General features: G+C 51.9%; 1 protein-coding gene across 1 annotated transcript in view; it reads left to right on the top strand.

The window, feature by feature from the left end:
- The first annotated feature begins 4,546 nt into the window (after nucleotides 1–4,546).
- Nucleotides 4,547–15,126, top strand: part of oca2 (oculocutaneous albinism II) — a 559,961-nt gene continuing 549,381 nt past the window's right edge. Inside the window, exon 1 of the mRNA XM_038818856.1 lies at nucleotides 4,547–4,669. The gene's annotated coding sequence lies outside the window, so the exon portion shown is untranslated. The remainder of the gene's footprint in view (nucleotides 4,670–15,126) is intronic.

Consider the following 15,126-nt stretch of genomic DNA (forward strand, 5'->3'; position numbering starts at 1 on the left):
TTATAGATTTCCGATACCTTCCGCTCCCCCACCCACCCCCGTTCAGGAAACTTGTCCTGTATCCCCTGTGGCAGTAGAAGCAGAAAGGTCGAAACCTGCTTTCTCACAAAATCCCTCACCTGCAGATAACGAAACCCATTCCCTCCCGGCAGTTCAAATTCCTCCTCCCGATCCTCCAAACACGGAAAGCTCCCATCAATAAACAGATCTCCCAGCCTCTCAACACCTGCTCTCTGCCACCTCCAAAACCCCCCCATCCAACCTCCCCGGGACAAACCGGCGATTACCACAAATTGGAGCCCACACCGACGCTCCCTCCACTCCCGTATGCTTCCGCCACTGCCCCCAAACTCTCAGAGCCGCCACTACCACCGGGCTTGTAGAGTACCGGGCCGGCATGAATGGCAGAGGTGCCGTTACCACTGCTCCTAAACGTCTGCCCCTGCATGATGCCGCCTCTACCCGCTCCCACACCGACCCCATTACCCACTTCCTGATCATGGCTATATTTGCCGCCCAGTAACAGTTCCTAAAGTTCGGCAGTGCCAACCCTTCCCCCCACCCCTCGGCTCCGCTCCAGCAGCACTTTCTTTACTCGTGGGATTTTGCCCGCGCACACAAACCCAGAGATCACCGCATTAACCTGCTTTAAAAAGGCCTTTGGTATAAAAATAGGGAGACACTGGAAAACAAAAGAAAAACCTTGGGAGAACCGTCATCTTTACGATCTGTACCCTCCCCGCCAATGACAACGGGAGCATGTCCCACCTCCGAAAGTCCTCCTTCATTTGCTCAACTAACCGGGCCAGATTTAATTTATGTAACTGCTCCCATCCCCTTGCCACCTGAATACTCAAGAATCGAGATAATTTCCAAATATTGACTGGAAACACTATAGTTCGAGTACTTTAGATGGGTCCGTTTTTGTCCAATGTGTGCAGGAGGGTTTCCTGATGCAGTATGTAAGAAGGCGTACGGTGTGTTAGCTTTTATTGGTAGAGGAATTGAGTTTCGGAGCCATGAGGTCATGTTGCAGTTGTACAAAACTCTGGTGCGGCCGCATTTGGAGTATTGCGTGCAGTTCTGGTCGCCACATTATAGGAAGGATGTGGAAGCATTGGAAAGGGTACAGAGGAGATTTACAAAGATGTTGCCTGGTATGGAGGGAAGATCTTATGAGGAAAGGCTGAAGGACTTGAGGCTGTTTTAGTTAGAGAGAAGAAGGTTAAGAGGTGACTTAATTAAGGCATACAAGATGATCAGATGATTAGATAGGGTGGACATTGAGAGCCTTTTTCCTCATATGGTGATGTCCAGCACGAGGGGACATAGCTTTAAATTGAGGGGAGATAGATATAGGACAGATGTCAGAGGTAGGTTCTTTACTCAGAGAGTAGTAAGGGTGTGGAATGCCCTGCCTGCAACAGTAGTGGACTCGCCAACACTAAACGCATTCAAATGGTCATTGGATAGGCATATGGACGATAAGGGAATAGTGTAGAGGGACTTTAGAGGGGTTTCACAGGACGGCGCAACATCGAGGGCCGAAGGGCCTGTACTGCGCTGTAATGTTCTATGTTCCACATCCTTCTGGTAGCGTGGCGACCAGAATTGTGTGCAATTTTCCAAGTGTGTGTTTATCAAGGTTCTATACAACTGTAGCATGACTTGCCAGTTTTTATACTCAATGCCCCGTCCAATGAAGGCAAGCATTCCATATGCTTTCTTGACTACCTTGTCCACTTGTGTTGCCACCTTCAAAGATCTGTGGATATGCACGCCCAGATCTCTCTGACTTTCTAGATTCCTAAGTGTTTTGCCATTTACGGTACATTTCCTCTCTTATGTTAGACCTACCAAAATGCATTACCTCACATTTTTCTGGCTTAAACTCCATTTGCCACTTCTCTGCCCAAGTCTCCAACCTATCTATGTCCTGTTGTATATTCTGACAATCCTCAACACGATCTGTCACTCCACCAACCTTGGTGTCATCTGCGAACTTACTAATCAGACCGGCTAGATTTTCCTCCAAATCGTTTATGTGCACTACAAACAACAGAGACGCAAGCACAGATCCCTGTGGAACACCACTAGTCACAACCTTCCATTGAGAAAAACACCCTTCTACTGCTACCCTTTGCCATCTGTGACCGAGCCAGTTCCTTATCCATCTTACCACCTCACCTCTGATCCCGTGTGACATCACCTTTTGTGACAGTCTTCCATGAAGCACCTCGTCAAATGCTTTACTGAAGTCCATGTAAACAACATCCACCGCCCTCCACTCATCAATCATCTTTGTCACCTCCTCGAAAAACTCAATCAAGTTAGTGTGGCACGACCTCCCCTTCACAAAACCATGCTATCTATCGCTTATGAGTCCATTTGTTTCCAGATGTGTATAAATCCTATTCCATAGAATTCTCTCCAATAATTTACCTACTACCGACATGAGGCTCATCGGCCTATTGTTTCCAGGATTATCCCTGCTACCATTCTTAAACAGCAGTACCACATTAGCTATTCTCCAGTCCTCTGGAATCTCACCTGTAGCCAATGAGGATACAAAGATGTCAGTCAAGGCCCCAGCAATTTCCTCCCTTGTTCCCCTCAGTATTCTGGGGTAAATCCCATCCGGCCCAGGAGACTTCTCTACCGTAATATCTTTTAAAAGACCCAATACCTCCTCCTTTACGATGTTAACATGATCCAGTCTGTTCACAGACCCTACCCAAAAATCATCTTCCACAAAGTCCCTTTCTTCAGTGAACACTGATGCAAAGTACTCATTTAGTACCTTGGCCATTTCCTCTGGCTCAACACATAGATTTGCCCCACTGTCCTTAAGTGGTCCAATCCTTTCTCTGGCCACCCTCTTGCATTTTATATATGAATAAAAGACTTTGGGATCCACCATAATCCAACTTGCCAAGGACGTTTCATGACCCCTCCTAGCCCTCCTAATTTCCCGTTTCAGTACCTTCCTACTTTCTTTATACTCCTCAAGGGTTTCAACTGTCCCCACCCTTCTAGACCGTACAAAAGTCTCCTTTTTCTTTTCGCCGAGGTTCACAATATGTCTCGTTATCCAAGGCTCCCTAAACTTCCGATACTTATCCTTTGTTCGCTCAGGAACGTGACATTCCTGAATTGTAATCAACTGTCGCTCGAAAGACTCCCACATGTCTAATGTTGATTTACTATCCAACAGCTGCACCCAAATCAAATTCTTCAATTCTTGTCTAATGTTATCGTAATTTGCCTTTCCCCAGTTAATCACCTTAACGCGAGGGTTACCCTCATCCTATCCAAAAATATGCTACAAATTACAGAACTGTCGTCACTACTCCCAAAATGTTCCCCAACTGAAATCTCAACCACCTGTCCAGACTCATTCCCTCATACCAGATCCAGTACTGCCCCTTCCCTAGTTGGACCATCCACATATTGCATCAAGAGAGTGATTTTTCTGATGCACCCTCCGGGGAAGATGCTGACCTGGAGAGGTGGCTGTTTTGACTGGCCAGGACTAGTTATAGGTACTTTGCGCTTGCTCATGATTGGGCCTTGTTTCATAAGATGCACTGCAAGAACTCATCAAGGTTCCTTTGGGAAGCACCTCCCAAACCCACGATTGCTACCATCTAGAAGGACAAGGGCAGCAGACACATGGGAACACCAACACCTGGAAATTCCCCTCCATGCCACTCAGCATCCTGACTTGGAAATATGATAGCAAGAAGTCTTACACCAGCTTAAAGTGCAACAGGTTTATTTGGAATCACGAGCTTTCCGAGCGTAGCTCCTTCAGAAATATAATGGCGTTCCTTCACTGTCACTGGGTCAAAATCCTCAAACTCCCTTCCTAACAGCAAGGTAGGTGTACCTACACCACATGGACTTGCAGCGGTTCAAGAAGACAGCTCGCCACCACCTCCTCAAGGGGCAATTAGGGATGGACAATAAATGCTGGGCCTAGCCAGCGCTGCCCACATCCCATAAATGAATTTTGAAAAAAGTTTGGAATGGCTGGCTCCCTCTCCCTCTGGAGTTCTGGGAGTGAACTTGCTCATTCACTTATATTGCTTCCCTTCCTCTCCACTGCTTCACTGAGAGCTCAGGAGGGAAAACTTTCGAAGCAATTAAGCACATCTGCAGCAAACATCCTTCCAACTCAGAAATTTAAAAAAAAGTTTTAAAAAAAAAACTTTGGGCTGTCTGCTAAGGCTTAACATTTCACAGTTGCGTCCGACTCTGCTAACTGCCAAGCTCTCAGTTTGCCGAGGAATGAGCTTCTTTGGAGAGCTATTTGTTCCTCAGCAGTCCCAGTGTAACTCCATCTAATCCATCATCCTCGGTCCTGCCAGCCCCAGTGGCAAATCAAACGCACTGTCTGCTGCTAATTGGCCATCACATGATGGCCAACCCAGGGCAGGCAGTCTTTATTCATGTGTTGCCCAGCATTCACTCCCACTTCCTACTGGATACCAACTAAAGCAAGTCCAGCCCAGCACCCACTTTTTTTTTTCTCTTTCTTTTTTTTCTTACCAACCTCAATTGGAAGGATTTTATTTTTGATCAGCCAATTTTTTTTTTGCAACAAACTGCCTTTCGTCTGTGGACCTGGATTGCCCTGAAGCTCTTCAAACACAATTATTTGTGACAGGTAAAAACAAAAGTTATCTTAAAACTTTGTAAAGTCTTTCTCTTTCAGTTAGATTTATTGACCTTCCCCCCCCCCCCCCCCCCCCCAACCACAATTTTAGACTCTTAGCAGCTTCTGTACCTGACTGAAATGTCCATTTCTCTCTGTGTCAGACTGGGTGGCAGCGAGCTCTTCGACTACATGGGGCTTTGCAGCTCATGTCTGGTGTCTCCTCTTCGCAATTTTCTCCTCCATTGCCGCGTCTTATTGCCGTGGCAAATTAATTTGGGATCGCAGTGATATTCCGTGGCACTTGGAATGTAGTGTTTGTGTAAAAAGGGAATCGAGAGTCAAACAAGCTTGACTTCTCTCTCAACATGTTCTTTCATGAGCCCAAGATAATAGTGACTCTGTAATCTTCAAGCAAACGCTCAGAATGGGACGGCCACACATTCTGAAATGATGCTGTTCCATCGAAAGGAGGCGAGTCTGCCAACCGGATTGTCAACACTCACTCCAGGAATAAATCAATCTCTGATCACCATTCCTGTCCTTTGTTTGAACACTCTAATGTTAAACATGACTAAAAGCAGCACAGGTTCAGTCCCACATGAGGCTTTGATCTAATTCCTCTTGTGAAAGTGGAATGAAGCTTTTGCAAACAACGCTGACTTTTCAAATGTTAGTCCTGTTCTGTGTGCATGACTTGTAGCGATTCCCCTCAGAAACATAAAACACAAACCGATGCGATGCAGTCCAGCACCGTTAACTCCATTTGATTCACCCTGTTATTAGCCAGTAGACTGTGTCACTTGATAGATTTGGAGTGTGTACAGGGACAGGAGCTGGCCATTCCACCCCCCCCCCCCCCCCCTTGTGGGGGAGTCCCAGAGCTAGCCTTTTATTACCAGAGGGATTGAACATAAAAGTAAGGATGTTGTTATGCTTCAGTTATACAGGGCACTGGTGAAGCTGCACCCTTTTCAAAGGAGGTTTGATACTGGAATGTCTTCCGACAGACCGGGCTTGTTTCCACTGCAGTTTGGAAGGGTGAGGGGGTGACTTGATTGAAGTTTAGAAGGGTAGCACGGTAGCATTGTGGATAGCACAATTGCTTCACAGCTCCAGGGTCCCAGGTTCGATTCCGGCTTGGGTCACTGTCTGTGCGGAGTCTGCACATCCTCCCCGTGTGTGTGTGGGTTTCCTCCGGGTGCTCCGGTTTCCTCCCACAGTCCAAAGATGTGCAGGTTAGGTGGATTGGCCATGATAAATTGCCCTTCGTGTCCAAAATTGCCCTTAGTGTTGGGTGGGGTTACTGGGTTATGGGGATAGGGTGGAGGTGTTGACCTTGGGTAGGGTGCTCTTTCCAAGAGCCGATGCAGACTCGATGGGCCGAATGGCCTCCTTCTACACTGTAAATTCCAAGATAATCTATGATAATCTTGGACAAGGAGGATGTGGAAAAGATTGGGCGAGTCCAAAACTAGGGGGGGTTACTCTCTTAAGATTAGGGGCCGACAGAGATGAGGAGGAATTTTTCTGAGGGTTGTGCGACTTGCACTCACTGCCTCAGAAGGTGGTGGAAACGGGGTCACTGAATATTTTTAAGGTGGAAGTGGATACATTTCTCTTCACAAAGGAATCAAAGGTTATCAGGGGTAGATAGGAATGTGGAATTAGAAACCGACCGATCAGCCATGATCTTATTGAATGGCGGAACAGGCTTGAGGGGCAGAATGGCCTACTGCTCTTATTTTGTATGTTTGTAACTAATGTGGGCCGGGATTCTCCGAAATCTCGGCCAAGTGTTGACGCCGGCGTCAAAACCGGCATGAATGACGCTGGCGTCAACGGGCCTCCAGGCTCAGGCATTCACCCCTTCCAAGGGGGCTAGTATGGCCGGACTGCTGTGCACTGCTCCGGCGCTGAAAGCCGGCACGGGTCTGCGCGTGTGCGCCACGGCTGGCACGGGTCTGCGCGTGTGCGCCACGGCTGGCACGGGTCCGCGCATGCCAGTGGGTTCCCATCTCCGCACTGGCCCCCGGGCAATAAAGCGGAGCCCTACAGGGGCCCGGCACGGAGGAACATAGGTCCCGCACCCCCCCCCCGGAATTAGCCCGCCTGCCGATTGGTAGACCCCGATTGCGGGCCAGGCCACCGTGGAGGCCCCCCCAGGAGTCGGATACCCCCACAGCAAGAACTCCAAGGTCCCGCCGGGGTCGGACCTGTTGTAAACGACGGCAGATGGACCCGCCGAAACTCGGCGGGCACTCGGCCCGTCGAGCATGGAGAATCACGGGGGGGGGGGGGGGGGGGCGGCGCTTTCAATGGCCCCTAGCCGGCGTGGCAGCGACCCCGCGGGCGCCGTTGACGCCAATTCTCCGGTGCCGGAGAATCGGCAGCCTGGTGTGGGAGCGGCGTGGCGCGATTCTCATGCCGCCACTGCCGATTCTCCGACCCGGTGCGGGATCAGAGAATCCCGGACATGGTGTCTTTAGCAGACAAAATGCTCTCCAGGTGCTTCAAAAGACACAAAGCCAATTTTTATTTTTATTTTTTTTAAATAATTTTTATTCAAATTTTCAACAGATTTTAACCAACAAAACAGAAGAAAAGAGAAAAAACAATAACCCCCCCCCACCAAATACAGAAGCAATAAATTAACAGCAATAATTAATTAACATGGAAACAAATACACATACCCAGTAGAGAAAAAAGAACCCCCCCCCCCCCCCCCCCCCCCGGGTTGCTGCTGAAGTTGACCGCCCCCTAATGCTCCATCAGGAAGCCTAGAAACGGCTGCCACCGCCGGAAGAACCCTTGCACCGACACCCTTAGGGCAAACTTGACCCTCTCCAGTTTGATAAACCCCGCTATATCATTGATCCAGGATTCCGCGCTCGGGGGCCTTGTATCCTTCCACTGCGAAAGAATCCTGCACCGGGCTACCAGGGACACAAAGGCCAGAATACCGGCCTCTTTCGCCTCCTGCACTCCCGGCTCCACTGCTACCCCAAATATTGCGAGCCCCCAACACAGCTCCACCCTGGAACCCTTGACAACGTCTCCGCAACGCCCCTCCAAAAGCCCTCCAGCGCAGGGCACGTCCAAAACATGTGGGTGTGATTTGCTGGGCTCCCCGAGCACCTGACACACCTGTCCTCTTCCCCCAAAGAACCGGCTCAGCCTTGCCCCAGTCATGTGCGCCCTATGCAGCACCTTTAGTTGAATTAAACTAAGCCTCGTGCAGGAGGAGGAGGAATTCACCCTCCCCAGGGCATCCACCCTCGTTCCCTCCTCAATCTGCTCCCAGCTCCTCCTCCCACTTATCCTTCAGTAGGCCTCCTCCCCCTCCTGCATCACTTGGTAGATTGCCGAGATCCTCCCCTCACCGACCCACGTCCCCGAGAGAACCCTGCCCTGAACCCCCCTTAGCGGCAACAGTGGAAACTCTGCCACCTGCTGCCTAACAAACGCCCTAATCTGCATGTATCTGAAGGTATACCCTGGGGGGAGGCCCAACCTTCCCTCCAACTCCTCCAAGGTCGCAAACTTCCCGTCGAGAAAGAGGTCCCCCATCTGCCTGATACCTGCCCTGTGCCAGCTCAAATACCCTCCGCCCATCCTCCCTGGTATAAACCGGTGGTTCCCCCGTATCGGGAACAGATTGAAGCCTTCACCTTCCCCCATGCCGCCTCCACTGCCCCCAAATTTTGAGGGTAGCCACCACCACCGGACTCGTAGTATATCTTGTTGGGGGGGGCGTCACTAGCGCCTCTAGTCTCGTGCCCACACAGGGCACCGCCGCCATCCTCTTCCATGCAGCCCCCTCCCCCTCCTTCACCCACCTACATATCATCGCCACGTTGGCGGCCCAGTAGTACCCATATAGGTTGGGCAGCGCCAACCCCCCCCCACCTCCCTGCCTCGCTCCAGGAACACCCTCCTCACCCTCGGGGTCTTCTGCGCCCACACAAATCCCATAACACTCCTATTGACCCGCCTGAAAAAAGCCTTCGGAATCATGATAGGGAGGCACTGGAAGAGGAACAGAAACCTCGGTAGCACCGTCATTTTGACCGACTGGATCCTGCCCGCTAATGAGAGTGGCAACACATCCCACCTCCTAAACTCCTCCTCCATCTGCTCCACCAGCTTCGTGAAGTTGAGCCTGTGCAGGGCCCCCCCAGCTCCTGGCTATTTGGACCCCCAGGTATCTGAAACTCCTCTCCGCCCTTTTCAGCGGGAGCTCCCCAATCCCTCTCTCCTGGTCCCCAGGATGCACCACGAACAGCTCACTCTTCCCCACGTTGAGCTTATACCTGGAGAAGTCCCACGAACTCCCCAAGAATCCTCATCACCTTCGGCATCCCCCCCACCAGGCCTGCCACATACAACAATAAATCATCCGCGACAGCCGATGCTCCTCCCTCCCCCTCCCCTCGCCCCGGCACTATCCCCCTCCAGTTCCTCGACTCCTCAGTGCCATGGCCAGGGGTTCGATCGCCAGCGCAAACAGCAGGGGAGACAGGGAGCACCTCTGCCTCGTCCAGTCGAAAATTCTCCGACCTCCTCCCATTCGTAACCACACTCGCCCTACCGGGGCTTCATACAGCAGCCTCACCCACCTAATAAATCCCTCACCAAACCCGAACCTTTTCAAAACCTCCCAAAGATAACCCCACTCCACCCTATCAAAGGCCTTCTCCGCGTCCATCGACGCCACTATCTCCGCCTCCCCATCCACCGCCGGCATCATTATGACATTGAGAAGCCTCCGTACATTAACATTCAACTGCCTCCCCTTCACAAAACCCATTTGATCCTCGTGTATGACCTATGGCACCACGTCCTCCACCCTCCTGGCCAATATCTTGGCCAGCAGTTTCGCATCCACATTGAGGAGCGAAATCGGTCTATACCACCCGCACTGAAGGGGGTCCTTATCCTGCTTCAGAATCAGTGAGATCAACGCCCTGGACATCGTCGGGGATTTATATTTTTTGAGACTGAGCCATCGATAGTGACATTTTTTGAGACTGATCCATCGATGGTGACATCGAGAAAGAAGACCAAAAGTTCAACCAAAGATGTATGAGTTTTTAATATTATTGTGGAAGGGGAGAGAGGGATAGAGAGGTGGGAAAGGTTTAAGGGAGGAATTCCAGAGCTTAGTAGGATCAAGGCAGCTCAAAGCAGGGCCACCAATGGGTGGAGCAATTAAAATCTCAGGAGACCAGAATTGGAGGAAGGCAGGGATCTCAAAGGGTTGTAGTACCTGTTCTGTCATTCCGTATCGTGAGATTTTATTGTTCCAATAAGAGCGATAAACAAAATGGCTGGAGTTTTCAGGGAAAAAGCACAAAGCAAATGAGCGGCATGTCAGTCAACATCTGAAAGAGAAAAGCAGTTTAACGTTTCAGGATGAATCTCTTCATCAGACTTATAAATGCTTCAGCTGGTGGCCAGTGTGCCTGTCTTCGAGATGGTACTAGGCGAGTGAATGGGGCATCTACCTTAACCGAAAAGTGTTCATGTTGATGTAGCTCTGCTTTGGAGACATACGTCTTAGAGGAGTGATTCTTTCAAAAATCAACATCTTTCTAATAACTGAAAGATTCTCTCTTCCACAGAGCATCACACTCATCCTGCAGAAGTTCTCCAGAATCGATGTTTTGTAAAGTTGTCAATCTCCTCTGCTCTACATCCTCTGCTTCTGAAGTTGTTAACTCCTACTATTAGGGCTCTGGGACACCTTGTTCAAGTGGACATTCAGCATATGCCAGTTGGCTGATTGTCTGCAGGGGCATCACAATCAAACCTGCCCCCATCCTTACTCCGCACAGCTGACTTGGCGGTAATTAAGAGTGGGAGCAGCGTCTGATTCTTCTCCCATAATCCACAGGTGCAGATGATAGTTAATATGCCTGAGGAGCGGGGGGTGGCCAGGAGGTGGGCTGTGGGGTCGGGGTGTATGGGCGTAGAACACCATTGTCACGGCCTGCAAGGCAGCCATGCAGCGACGCACGCCGCTGACTGCCCACTGTGAACTTAGGGCCAAAGGTAGTATGGGTTTCCCCCCACCCCCCCAAGCCAGCCCCCGAGGTGCCCTCTGGCCCCAACCGCCCCATTAGCAGGATGGGCGTGCACCAGCACAACCAGTGCCACCTTGTTGGCTGGGATGGTGTGTGTGGGGAATGAAGTGTGTATATGCGGCTGCAACTTGTCTGCTTCCTAAGTGTCCATTGCGAATCCGACACCGTTTCTGATGGGAATCGATTGTCTTCCACGTGTCGCTGTCGCTAGCCCCTTAACATTCGCTTAATCGGTCTAGGTGCTGTGCCAGTTTTGCTGTCGGGAAATCCACGAATCCTGCCTCGACGTCAACACTTACGCAGAATCCCGCCGCATATCTATGTTTACATCGTGCTTTTCACAACCTCAGGACATTACAGAGTAATGAAGTACTTTTGAAGTGTGGTCACTGTTGCAGTGTTGGAAATGTGGCATCCATGTTGCACAAAGGTAGATCCAACAAACAGCAAAGTGATAAATGACCAGGGGTTGGATTCTCTGATTCTGGGGCTGTGTCCCCACGCGGAACAGTGTAAAACGGCAGGGCCGGCCCAAGGCACCGGCAACTCAGGCAGTCGCCCGGGGCGCCATGTGCTAGGGGGCGCCAGAGACTCGGGTCCCACGCATGCGCAGTTGGGCCGGTGCCAACCAGCGCATGCGCGGTGGCCGCCCTCCCCCAGGGCGGCCCCCTCCGCCCCCCCCCTCCCGCCACCCTCCGGCCGCCCTCCGTCCGCCCCCCCCCTCGGCCCCGCCCCCGCCCCTCGGCCCCGCCCCCGTGCCTCGGGCCCGCCCCCCACGCCTCGGGCACGCCCCCCCCGCCTCGGCCCCCCCCGCCTCGGGTCCGCCCCCCCCGCCTCGGCCCCCCCCGCCTCGGCCCCCCCCCCGCCTCGGGCCTCCCCGCCTCGGGCCCGCCCCCCCCCCTGCCTCGGCCCCACCCCCCCCGCCTCGGCCCCACCCCCCCTGCTCGGCCCCCCCCCCGCCTCGGCCCCCCCCGCCTCGGCCCCCCCCGCCTCGGCCCCACCTCCCCCCGCCTCGCCCCCCCCCCACCTCGGGCTCGGCCCCCCCCGCCTCGGCCCCACCCCCCCCGCCTCAGCCCCACCCCCCCCGCCTCGGCCCCACCCCCCCCCGCCTCGGCCCCCCCCGCCTCGGCCCCACCCCCCCCGCCTCGGCCCCCCCCCCCAGCCTCGGCCCCACCCCCCCGCCTCAGGCCCGCCCCCCCCTCCTCGCCCCCCCCCCGTCTCAGGCTCTGCCCCCCCCAGCCTCGGCCCCACCCCCCCGCCCCCCCCCGGCCCCCCCCCCGAAGGGCGCCGAAGTTTAGCTTGCCCGGGGCGCCAGCAACCCTAGGCCGGCGCTGTAAAACGGCCACCGATGCCCCGTTTTCCTGGGGGATAGCATGCCGGCAGCGTAGAGTACCCGGCTCTAGCTGCCAATACGGAGAAGTGCCGGGTCCATGGCTGTGCATGCGCACGGCTGGGGCCTGCAGCGGTCGTGCTGTGCTACATGGCGGCAGCTGCTCTCGGACCCGGCCTGCAAAATAGTGCCCCTCGTGCACCCTGGACCATCTCCCCACAGCGCCTCCAGCCCCTAATGAAGTCCCCCCTGCCCGTGGATCGGCCCTCCCCCGACTGTGGTGGCACTGGACTGAGTTTACAGCCACCATGCTGAGTTCCTGACAGATGAGACTACACGTGACCGACGCCGTTGGGAACTCGGCCGGTCATGGGCGAAGCATCGGGGTGCGAGCCTCAGGCAGGTGCTGCCCCCGATTTGGTCAGGAACTTTGATTCTCCGACCGATCGCCGAGCGCGATTTCGGCGTCGCCGACCGGAGAATCCAGCCCCAGATCTGTGATCTTTGATTGCAGTGGAAATAATCAACCAGGACACTGGCACAAAATAACGCCTTGCCATTTGGTACGGGCACCTGAGAGAGTAAAAGGGGACAACAGTTTTTGTTTTTGTTGATATATTGCTTTGTTTTCTTTGTATTATTCTCTTTTTTGTAATGTTTTGTAAAAATTATTGAAAAATTTGGAATAAAAATATCTAAAAAATAAATAAAGAAAAGATGGCACCAAAATCCGTACATTGACTCTGTTGTAAAGAAATCCCTTGATATTGAGAATTAAAACTAGCAGTTTGATTGGAATGTATGCCAGATTGACATTTTAACATTGAGTTGACATAAAGAATCCGTCAACCTTTCTCTTGACCAAGCTCCCCCACAGATTTGTCTTCTTCAAACTCCCAGCAATTTGTTCAATAAAGATGCTAACTCCATGTGATGGGTGGATAACCATCTGCCCTCCTGCACATGGTATGATCTTGTGAGCTGTTCACAATAGCCAATGTGACTTTGGACGTATTCCTCTGAAATGGCTAAGGGAAGAAACTCAGTAACTGTCTTTGCTCAAAGGTGCCTTTGTTTTGTTGTTCAAACTTTGATTTAGAAAAACTCAAGCCCAGAGACGTATCTTCCTATGAATGCAAAGGCTAGCTGGGTGGGAGAGGTGAGGCAAAGGCTTTCTCCACATGGCTATTTATGTGGTCCTTGAACTTGGTGGGTAATTAGCCATCACTATCGCCGTTATTTATTGGCTACCTAACCTACTGAGGAGGGAATGCCAGAAGTTAGACCTGCACTGAAGTCACTTAACGGCAGTCAACATTTCTTAAAGTGGGGGGGGGGGGGGGGGGGGGGGGTGCACTCTGGTTGCAGACAACAGGAAAATACTCCTGAATACAGAAATGGGTGGAAGAAGTTCAGAGAAGGCACCTACCTATGCTCTCTGATGCTATCTTGGAGGTCCTGGTAGCTATCATGGACTGAGAGGAGGTAAAAAGCATTCAAGAAACCACCACCATAAGTTGGAAGAGATTGCAGAGGGAGTTAATACTGTACTGAAGGTTTAGCTCCCAGCACATGCAATACTGAAAGAAGTTCAATGATCTGACCGGAGTTGTCAAGGTAAGAGCACTGTTCTCTTGTCGAGCCTCATGACTTGCAATACTCCCTCATCCTCCTGCAGTCATTACATTGCACGTAATTACACTGTCTTCTCTTCATACTTACACACGCATCACCATTGGATCCCTCACATCTCCATTCCTGTATCTAACATACCACGTGCCGACCAATCTCCATGTCAGGCAGCTTCTCCATACAGGTCACAAGGCTGCCACTAACACACTCCCTTCTTGTGCACGTCTTGCATCAGCAGCACAGACCTGAGGTCAAGCCCGCCTGCCCAGTTTTGGAAGGAAATATGCCAGCCGTCACAAGCCGGGGAGTGTCACGGTCGTAGCAAAGTGACGCACTCGAGACATTGTACCTTCCCGGTATCCTCTTCCAGTCATTCTTGTATCTTTTTATCACACTCGTATAACTCTGCGTAGCGAACACTGCCGTTGTTTTCAGCAGTTACCCCATCCCTTGCTCTCCTTTCACATTAAAATCTAACCCCTGTCCCTCTCGGCATTTAGAACGTGTCAGTATCACTTCAGAAAGAGGAAGCCAGCCTTTAAGAAGATGTGCCACCAATTGGTGTGACTGTGGAAAGCACGACTGAATGGGATTCAGTTGTAGAGGACGGGGGAATAGAAAGCCATGGATACTAGCTGGGAGGTGAGAATTTTTATATACTCTGCAGAGCACGCACAGACTGGTTTTCAGGGCACGGGCTGCTCAAGGAGGTTGATATCAAGCATCATGAAATGGTGCGCTTGTGCCCCTTGGCTTAGGATATGGAGGAGCCCAGCTCCAAATCTGCTGTGGCTTAGAGAGCATTGATCAGCTCCATGAATGTGACAGTGATGCCCACAATGATGGTAACTCTGCCAACCTCCGTGGAAGCTTACTGCATCAGTGACGACTCGGTTTGATTAATTTGGCTGATGGCCGATGAATTAGCCCAAAAGTCTGTGTTCTGCCCGGTAACAGGTGGTGATTGGACCTGAGCCCACTGGAATGTTTTCAGTCACAAGTTTTTGGTTTCGTGTCACTTTTGATTCTGGCAGCCTGGATCCAAACTCTCTTCAAAAGTACTTTCTTCCAGAGGCCACTGTGAGGGCTGACTCTCTCTCTCTCTCTCTCCAGCAAATATATTCAAGAGGCGGCTAGTTATAGCACTTGAGGAGAATGGGATCAAAAGTTATGGGGAGAAAGCAGGATTAGGTTGCGCTCGATGATCAGGCAGGGCCGTGATGAATGGCGGAGCAGGCTCGAAGGGCCAAAAGGCCTCCTCCTGCTCCTATCTTCTATGTATCTATGTAAATCTGGATGTCATACTCTTGAGATCGCAAAGGGCGGAAATCAAACCATGAGCTGAAAGCAAGGTTTGATGTGAAATAAAGTGTCTCTCCAGAAAGATATAGGCCTGAATATGAACCTCGAGCTGAAGGCTC

This window comes from Scyliorhinus canicula, chromosome 14 (genome assembly GCF_902713615.1).
Source record: "Scyliorhinus canicula chromosome 14, sScyCan1.1, whole genome shotgun sequence".
NCBI classification, from domain to species: domain Eukaryota; kingdom Metazoa; phylum Chordata; class Chondrichthyes; order Carcharhiniformes; family Scyliorhinidae; genus Scyliorhinus; species Scyliorhinus canicula.